Source organism: Leptodactylus fuscus, chromosome 7 (assembly GCF_031893055.1).
Source record: "Leptodactylus fuscus isolate aLepFus1 chromosome 7, aLepFus1.hap2, whole genome shotgun sequence".
Taxonomy (NCBI): Eukaryota; Metazoa; Chordata; class Amphibia; order Anura; family Leptodactylidae; genus Leptodactylus; species Leptodactylus fuscus.
The window spans coordinates 20,651,711-20,661,313 of record NC_134271.1 but is presented as its reverse complement, the minus strand read 5'-3'; the positions used below and the strand labels follow the sequence as shown (position 1 = coordinate 20,661,313).

Below are 9,603 nucleotides of genomic sequence, written 5' to 3'. Positions count from 1 at the left end.
GCGGAGGAATCAGGACTCTCACTATCTCGCCTAGGAGTCCTGCTCCAAATAATATAAACCTGTATATCACAGAACTCGGCTATTCTTCCTCTATCATGATAGGGTAGCAGAAGTCATCTCTATGGGTTCACTTTAAGCAAACATTAATAGGGCAGGGACTGTTAAATGTGTTGAGTACTGTATATGTATACATACAGTGAAACCTTATCCCCACGTTGCGAAAACGCCAACGCCACGTCGTATGGTGGGACCCCACCACCAACATCACAGTACCGGTGGTCCCCAGCAGACTCTCTCTACTTTCTGCAGTAGTTTCTGCACCGTATCTTAAGCAGTGTTCTGAAACTTTAAAGAAAGATTAGTCCTATAATGACAATGAAATGATTCTTGTTGTGTGCGTTTCTAGAATACGTCTTCAGATTTGTTGTCGAAATTTCTTGCGATGAAGGCCGGGGCCCCACATTGCAAAAACGCTGCGTCTTACAGTACCTGCAGTGTGGATGGGATTTAGCTGAATGAAACTGCAGACATTACTGCGACAAATCGGCAGCATGTGAATATACCTATACCCTTAATTCTCTGATCTACCGTTAGAATTGGGATATTGCCACATTTGTATAACTTTGTATAATTGTATATTTGTGTAAATATATTTATAGAAGAGATTTCTGACAATGTCTGAGCCATGTGACCTCATTGCCGTGTACAGAGATATATTAGAGGAACATTCTGGGTAAAAGAAGGGTCTGAGGGGGCGGTGAATGAACCTCCAGGGCCCAAGGGGGCGGTGAATGAAACTCCAGGGCCCGAGGGGGCGGTGAATGAACCTCCAGGGCCCGAGGGGGCGGTGAATGAACCTCTAGGGTCCGAGTGGGCGGTGAATGAACCTCTAGGGCCCGAGGGGGCGGTGAATGAACCTCTAGGGTCCGAGTGGGCGGTGAATGAACCTCCAGGGTCCTAGGGGGCAGTGAATGAACCTCTAGGGTCCGAGGGGGCGGTGAATGAACCTCCAGGGTCCTAGGGGGCAGTGAATGAACCTCCAGGGTCCTAGGGGGCAGTGAATGAACCTCTAGGGTCCGAGGGGGCGGTGAATGAACCTCCAGGGTCCGAGGGGGCGGTGAATGAACTTCCAGGGTCCTAGGGGGCAGTGAATGAACCTCCAGAGTCCGAGGGGGCGGTGAATGAACCTCTAGGGTCCGAGGGGGCGGTGAATGAACCTCTAGGGTCCGAGGGGGTGGTGAATGAACCTAAAGGCCCAGTCCGGGATATAATATAGTACAGCCTAGTAGTTTTACAGCCTAGCAGTGATCCATTACATCAGAAATAATACACTGTGTACATAGGTACTGTACATCTGTAAAATAATAAAATATTAATAAATTATGACACAGTTTGTTTCTTCTGTCTGTTTTCGCTTGCTTCATACCATACACTGCGTACGTTTTTGGTGACATGCGGTACTAGTCATGATTAAAAAAAAAAAAATTCTCATTATATGATACAATGTCACAATGTGCGGTGTATCGGAATAGAACGTGTACTACAGTCTAATGCATTGGGTCCAGTGTTCTTGGCATGTCCTCAGTACAGGCTGTACAAGGCTCCAGACCCTCTCCTACCCCCTCAGTTCCTAAAAAGTAGTCCCTCATCTGATGACAGGGGTCTGGCTGCCAGTATCCCTGGGGGGGTGACAGCTGTGGGCTGTGAAATAATGACATGGTGCTTATTATACAGTACACGGTGGTCCATCACAGCAGGAGACCCTCTATATCAGGTCAAATTTGGTAAGAAGAGGACGACCCTCCACTATGACAGCCATCTCCTGTTAGGACATACAGACGGGGGTATCTAAATCGTGATGACACAACTGGATCAACCCAGCAAAGTATTATAAGTAGAGGCAGAGCCAAATTATTCTAAGATCACGTTATCGACACGAACTTTGTTATGGTCTGACTTCCTACCTATATGGGATTGTGAATGGCGGTGTATGTGGTTTATTAGGGTTGTATTATTTGTGACCTGTAGGGTTTTCATATTTGGTACCTGGTGGGCACTGGAAAGAGCAGGGGCATGACTAAAGGCTCAGGGGCCCCGATGCCAAAGTCAAGCTTGGGCTTCCAACCTCCTTCTCCTTACCTGTACTATGTTTCTTCTTGCTATCCATTCCTTTCAAGCTTTTGTAGCCAGGGGAGTGGGGCTATTAGGCCGGTTGTACACGACCGTGTGCTGGTAGCCAGCCTTGAATTAAAGGCACGAGCACAGGGGACACGTGGATGTTACCCGTATACCGCCCATGCTTCCGTGGCCCTTTCATTAAATGAATAGGAGCCACGGGCCGCAAAATAGGACAGGAATAGGATCTGTTCTCTATTTTGTGGCCCGGACTGTCGGCCTGCATATGTGACCGTAAACCATACACTAGCCACATATACAGGCCCATGTACCATTTAAGGCAAATATTACACAGCAGCCAGGTCTATTGAAGTAAAGGTTATTGTCTATATCCCTGGTGGTCTAAGGCAGTGAAGTGGTTAACGTCCTTGATTTCGGGAAGTGAAGGCTGTAATATAAGTGTACTATGCAATGAGAGGGTTAATATCGGTATACCCGGTGATGTCGGGTGGTGAAGGGGTCCATGTCTGTATAATTTGTGGCCTAACAAGTCTTTATAGCGCCCTAAATTCATGGTCCTGTTTAGTTTTTCTGGCCTATAGGGCCGGGTCACGGGGGCAGTAATCTGATTTTGTTGCCAATGCTAGCGCCCGCTTATTTACTGCGTAAAACTGAACGGCATTGTATAGTTGTCCCGTATGGCGCTGCCTAATATCCGAATAAAGTATCGTTGTTACATTAACAGACCAAAAATATCTTCCGCTTATTGCAAAAAAAACTCCAGAAATATTTGCACTTTGCAGCTACTTGTAAACCCCTGCTGGCGGTTCCGCTTGCTCGCCGCAGGACCAGTAGAGGGCGCCACCACCTTACATCTGGACCTGTAACCCTGGCATTTCTTTTTATTGGGTCAAATAGCACTTTTCCAGCTCAGCCGATAAGAACAAGTGGCAGATTGTCTGAGGCTGCAGATTTTCACTGTCTAAAAATTAACTTGCACTGCTGACTTCCGCGAATTATCGGCCACTTCCCCCTCTTGGTGCTTTGCACACTCAGCTGCTTCTATTATTTTCGATATTGCACAGACTTCCTCTCTGCATCTTCTCCATCGCTCTTCCTGTAAAAGATCAGGATTTCCATCTGTAGATTCTCTTTTTTAATATCGCACCCTGGGTCTCCATTGAATGAGTGGCGTCCCCTGGCTGTCACACCCCCCTCCTCCCTCTCTCTCTATCCTGTAGGGGCAGGGTTCCTTTTCTCACACTCATCTCCCTCTCCCCCCTCCTCTCTGTATCTCTCCTCCTCCTCTTCCCTCCTTCTGTCTCCCTTCTACACATCTGTGGCCTCCTCTACATCAGGGAGTGGATTGCAGCTCCATCTCAGTGACAAGGACCTCTTCTCCCTGGCAGTGTCACCCGGCAGGTAAGATGTCACAGGAAGCCACGGTCAGGGGGCTGGTTAGAGGAAAGGGCTCTGTAGGGCTGAGGATCTGCAACCCCTTTCTGCTGCGGCAATGTTATTTATTCATGAGTATTACTTAAATCCCTTAAACCCGTCATGGTCATCTGTTCAGCAACGTACGGCGGCTTATTCCAGCAACCTTACATCCATGTCATGTCATAGGTAGCACCTTAACCCTTGTGCTGCTGCAGGAGCCTTACCGTACACTTCTGACTTGCGGGGCATTGTAACTTTACCAGTTTATGGGTCTTTCTATCATTTACATGTGTGTTCGCCTTACATCTGTGTACCGCGCCATGAGCGGTGTATTTCACCTGTCAGCCTGTCATTCATTTATTCATCACTCGACTTTATAGCCTTGTCCGCCCATTTACAACCTGCCGCTACTTCCGAGCCATGAGGATTAATTCTGTAATTCTCACGTTAGACTAGTGGGGTGGTCCTTGCCGGAGGGCACTGCAACTTCACTTGGCATACAGTTTCAGATGCCAACCTTTGGTACATTCAAAGGTCCCCTGTAAAATGTATAGTCATAGAGCAGGTGCACCCTGATATTTTTACATTAATCTGCACATACCTGATATAGGGCCTTAGAGGTGTTATCAAACCCGATAGCAATGTCTGACATTAGTGCCCTTGATAGGACTTTGATTTGTCAAGGTGCCTTCCTATGTAAGCAGTTTTGGCTTTGTATAGTCACATATTTGCTATGTGCAATCATGATATTTCAGAATATATAGGTTATCTATAGGGCTAGAATAAAGATAGTGATCCTATAATAAAATAGCTGTAGGAGAGATCCCATAAAATAGGGGGAAAGGAAAATGACAAGCAAAACCAGAGCGATGCAAATGATAGTGCATGCATAATGTATAATGCAATACCTGCGCACAACCTCATACAAAGCCTTACTACACCTATAGGGTACCGCTACCGTGGGTCCATGGAAGCTATGTATATGGCGTATATATATGTGGCTGTGGTGTGCATTATTAGGAAACCAGACAAAAGTATCTCTGTCAAACGACGGAGACGGAAAAGCCAATGTAGAAAAAGGCTACAAAACGCATAAATAAGACGTGATGGGGAAACCGCAGCAGAGGGATTTATAAGCCCGTAAAGGCAATATATGGTCAGTACGGTAAACTGCGTCGGGTACACCTGGCTCCATACACATGTACAGTTTGTCCCTATGTTGTGTAGTGATTGCTATAGGTAGTGATTGTGACCTCTGAATTCTGTACGAGGATAAGATTCGCCATGTTCACACAATGGATGATATTATATAAATAAGGTCTTAGGTTGTTCCTATGGTTGTATTCTGGGACTATGGGACAGAACAAGGCAGAAGCCATCACATATCGGTGCTTATAGGCTCATTACAGATTGCTTAGTAAATGTACAGATGGTGTCTTCGTATTCCTCCGGGGAGGGGAGAAATCTGATATATGTATACTCTGCTCACCGCTATGAATTACCATCTGTACAGGGAATAAGAGAGATGAAGCTATGTATAGTTTATGTATTGTATAGGAAGAGATCAATCATGTATTATAAGACTACCAATACACACGAGACTGAAGCCCGAGCATGCATGTTATATCAGTAGGAGGGGGTTGTAATATGGAGACGGATAACTCATGTCCTAATAACTGAGGGAGAAACAAAGTTACATGCTTTATGGTAGTGCTATTCCTCCTGATTCCCCCACAGACATGCACACTGGGTCCGGCTAAGTGTGCATGTGCATACCTCCCAACTTTTGAAGAACCGAAAGAGGGACAAAATAGCGCGCCGCGGCAAATTTAGCCCCGCCCACTTTTGTGTTGACCCCACCCACTCGTTAATTTTTCATGTGCCCGCACACAGTATAATCCTCCTACAGTCACCTGTAAATTATATGTATCCCCTCTATCTCTCCCCCAGTTTCATATACACCCTTCATCTGCCCCCCAGTTTCATGTCCCTCTTCCATCTCTGCCCCCAGATTCATGTCCCCTCCATCTCTGCCCCCAGATTCATGTCCCTCCATCTCTGCCCCCAGATTCATGTCCCCACATCTCTGCCCCCAGTTTCATGTCCCTCCATCTCTGCCCCCAGATTCATGTCCCTCCATATCTGCCCCCAGATTCATGTCCCACATCTCTGCCCCCAGATTCCTGTCCCTCCATCTCTGCCCCCAGATTCATGTCCTCTCCATCTCTGCCCCCAGATTCATGTCCTCTCCATCTCTGCCCCCAGTGTCATGCCGTCCTCTCCTTCATCTGCCCCCAGATTCACGTTCCACCTCCACATTAAACTTACCTTCTCCTCCGCTCCCTGCCCGCCTCTCTCCCTGACACACGCGGCTGAAGCTGCTCGCTTCGCCGCAGCGTCTCTCTCTCTCGCTGACACATGCGGCTGAAGCGAGGAGCTGACCTGTGTCAGCTCCTCGCTTCGCTGCTGCCGCCGGCTCCTGGCTTGTACATCGCGTCTACAAGCCAGGAGCCGGCGGCAGCGGCGAAGCGAGGAGCTGACCTGTGTCAGCTTCTTGCTTCAGCTGCATATGTGTTCAACTCAGATCTGCGTCCTCTGGACGCAGATCTGAGTTGAAATCGGGACATACCTCCCTCCAACCGGGACCGCGGGACATGTCACCCAAATCGTGACTGTCCCGCGGAAATCGGGACGGTTGGGAGGTATGCATGTGTAGTCAATGGGAGTAAGACCTCGTGCAAACGACTGTGGGCCATCCGAGGAGACACTTGAATGATACTTGGAGTGTTCTGCTTTGTTCTGTTGCCATGGAGCGGAGTCTATAGGGCAATGTGCCATATACCACGGAACAGAACATGGGAATCGGCACAATCGGTAGTATGCATGAGGCCTATATAGGGATATATATAGGGATCACAATGTATCAGTATGTCTTTGTAGAATGGGAGGAAATCCACGCAAACACGGGGAGAACATACAAACTCCTTACAGATGTTGGAGTCCTGGCGGGATTAGAACCCAGGACTCCAGTGCTGCAAGGCTAACCACTGAGCCACCGTATTGCCCCCGCCTACACCATTCTTGCCAATGTCCAGGAAGGAGTGACTTCCTGGCATCCCAGAATAGCGGACAAATCACCTAGGCCCCCTCCCCGGCATTCTTAGACAAGTTGGAAAGTATGTAGTAGTCTGCTGCCAGAAATCTCTTGACGTTGACTTGTCTCCTCAGAGGCCTATCTCCTCAGAAAACAAAAGGTTGAGCCTTGAAATTCCACACGCCCAAAATACTCTTTCCCACAACAGTCGGGAGACCCCCATATATGTAATGTCGTTGGCTGGTCCTCACTTTTCATGGCCTTTGCCTCTAAAGCTTAGGGTTAGCTATGTCACCTGTCAGGAGGAGGAAGGAGGACACTTTCCCCATTGATGTCTGGTAACTATGGATAAGGCAAAGCCTGTGTATCCTCACCAGATAGAACAAGGGTCCTGATCTTCGAGTTGGTGGGGGACCCAACTATATCCGTCATATGCTGTGTTACAAATGTCTAGTATTTAGCTTTGTAACTGGCACCAGATATATATGGAAGATATACAAGTATATATATATATATATATAAATATATACGATATACTGCTGCATAGGAAGTCCCAGAAATACAATGAGCCATATATATATATATATATATAAATATATATATATATATATATATATATATATATATATATATATATACTCTCCACATACTGAGTAAGCTTTCTCCTTTGTACAGAGGAATACGGTATTCAACAATGACATAATACAGAAAACTGAACTATTACAAAAATGTAATCCTCTGCCAACAGAATCATCTGAACAGTCTATTAAACGGGGGCGGAAACACCCGGCGAAACCCACCCCTTTATGTCGCTGGCAGCAATGATTTACTAATACATTACATATCATGTAAGGGTCTGTGAAATAACAGGTAGACGACACACAGAGACCGTCCATGTGTCATCCGTGCTTTCCATGGACCCATACACTAGGACGAATGAGCCTGGGCTGCAAAATGTTTAGGACCTGCCCTGAGTTTTGCCGTCGGTATTAAGGGCGCCCGCACGGACTTGTGAAAAATCACAGTCATGTGCATGGGGCCATAGAAATGAATGGGTCAGTGAGCGATCTAATGAGAAAAAATGGATAGCATACCAAAAGAGAAATATGGACATGGGCATGGATGACGCCCTAGTAGATAAAACCAGTGGTCCAAACCCAGAAACGCGTTAGGATTTGTGATCATTGCAAGAACCAGGCGCAGCACCAGATTTGCGCTATTCATACATTTTCAGGTGTGAACAAAAATCAGATGCAACTGTTGTCGATCTGTTTCCTCCAAATATATATAATCTGTGTGGCCTTCTTAAAGGGGTATTCCAGTAATATGACATTATACAGGATAGACGATAGCTTAAAGAGGACCTTTCATGTTCTCAGGCACACGCGTTCTTATATACCACTGAAGGGTGGTCCTGACAGTCTAGCTGGGCTGTGAGGAGCGCCCCCCTGACTGTACTCGTCCATGGCTGAGCAGTAAGGATCGCCCGCTCTGACAGTACAGAGCAATGGATGAGTACAGTCAGGGGGATGTAAGATGTTGTATTTTACCTATCTGTATGTAGTCCAGTAACTGTACTGTGCTGTGCACCACTCTTGCAGAGGTTGGGGGCCCCCCCGAGTTAGGGGCCCGCCAGGGGATTTTCACCTCCTCTCCTGTGGGCCAGTCCGAGCCAGGTCACCACGATGATAGAGCACAGCCTTATTAAGATAAGAGAGCAGGGGACACGTTGGAAGTCTGAACATTTGGATTAGACGTCTTATTAAGCTGTAGAGAAGCCACAAGAGATTGTCGGTACCTGAGCCGCTTCAGTAATGAAGGAGGGAAACATGAGATATTGCTCAATAGGTACATATTGCCTTACCATTAGTACAAGACGTACACCTCTCCCATGCCTACAGCAAGGACCAGATTAGGGAGCACATCAATAAAATGAATCCTGATCAAAGATTAGAATTAAGAATTTTCTTTAAGAGATTTAGATTCATTAATAATATTTGAGAAAAAGAAATGGAAAAACATAATACAAATCATCAAAAGTCAGGAATATTGTTTAATATATATGTATATACAGTATTATATATACTGTATATATATCTGGAGCCATACCATAACATCTTGTAGATACTGACACTGATTTAATGTGCGTCGCGTTACACAGGCAAATATAGCAACCATCTCAGGAGCAGAGGTGTGAATACTGATATAGGACCGGGTCTGAGGTCAGGTAAAACCTGTGTGAGGCCTCATTCTCATGCCCGCAGTCTGTGGATGGGCGAGGACCATGAGGTCCTGATGATTTGAGGGTTACGTGCTATTTGTGGGTGACCCATTATTTACGTTCAATATGTGGGAATATGGCGCAACATTTTTCTGTCTTCTCTTATGCCATTTGCTTTACAACACATTGATAAACCTTCCCCAATGTTCAGATTGACAGCACTGACAATCAATCCAAGGAACATGTTTCATGTAAAGTGACAGAGATGCCAGCCACGTCTTGTCTTCAGCCGCAACACAATTTTCACAGTTTCACAATTCGTCGGTTCTGCCTAGGAAAGATAATGTTGCCATTCCGAGGAGGCGTTCAAGTTGGCAGAAGAAGTTGTGGGACTGGCTTGACGGGTCTTGCCGCATCAGATGGCACATGCCCTATGTCTCATTCACAATCTATGAAGTGCCATAAACTACTAGAGTTGTAAAGTCCGGGAGAACTATTTCACAATTCCGAGGCCGCTCAGTGAATTTCCATCTTGGCACATAGACCTCCATGGTGATCTCCTTACTTGTAATAATAAGGTTTCTTATGCCACATGTATTGCCCACAAATCTGAATGCTATACATAGAGAGCAGTGTACTCTACAGAGATCCTAGATCTACTTGGCACATACCCAATCTATTACCCATACCTTCTATTGGCCGACAGTCAATATTACAGTACAGTAGGCCGCACCAA

The 9,603-nt window shown here is 46.3% G+C and overlaps 1 protein-coding gene across 1 annotated transcript in view; it reads left to right on the top strand.

Annotated features, from left to right (window-relative positions):
• Window positions 1–3,101: 3,101 nt before the first annotated feature.
• Window positions 3,102–9,603, top strand: part of SLC25A22 (solute carrier family 25 member 22) — a 45,406-nt gene continuing 38,904 nt past the window's right edge. Inside the window, exon 1 of the mRNA XM_075281325.1 lies at window positions 3,102–3,537. The gene's annotated coding sequence lies outside the window, so the exon portion shown is untranslated. The remainder of the gene's footprint in view (window positions 3,538–9,603) is intronic.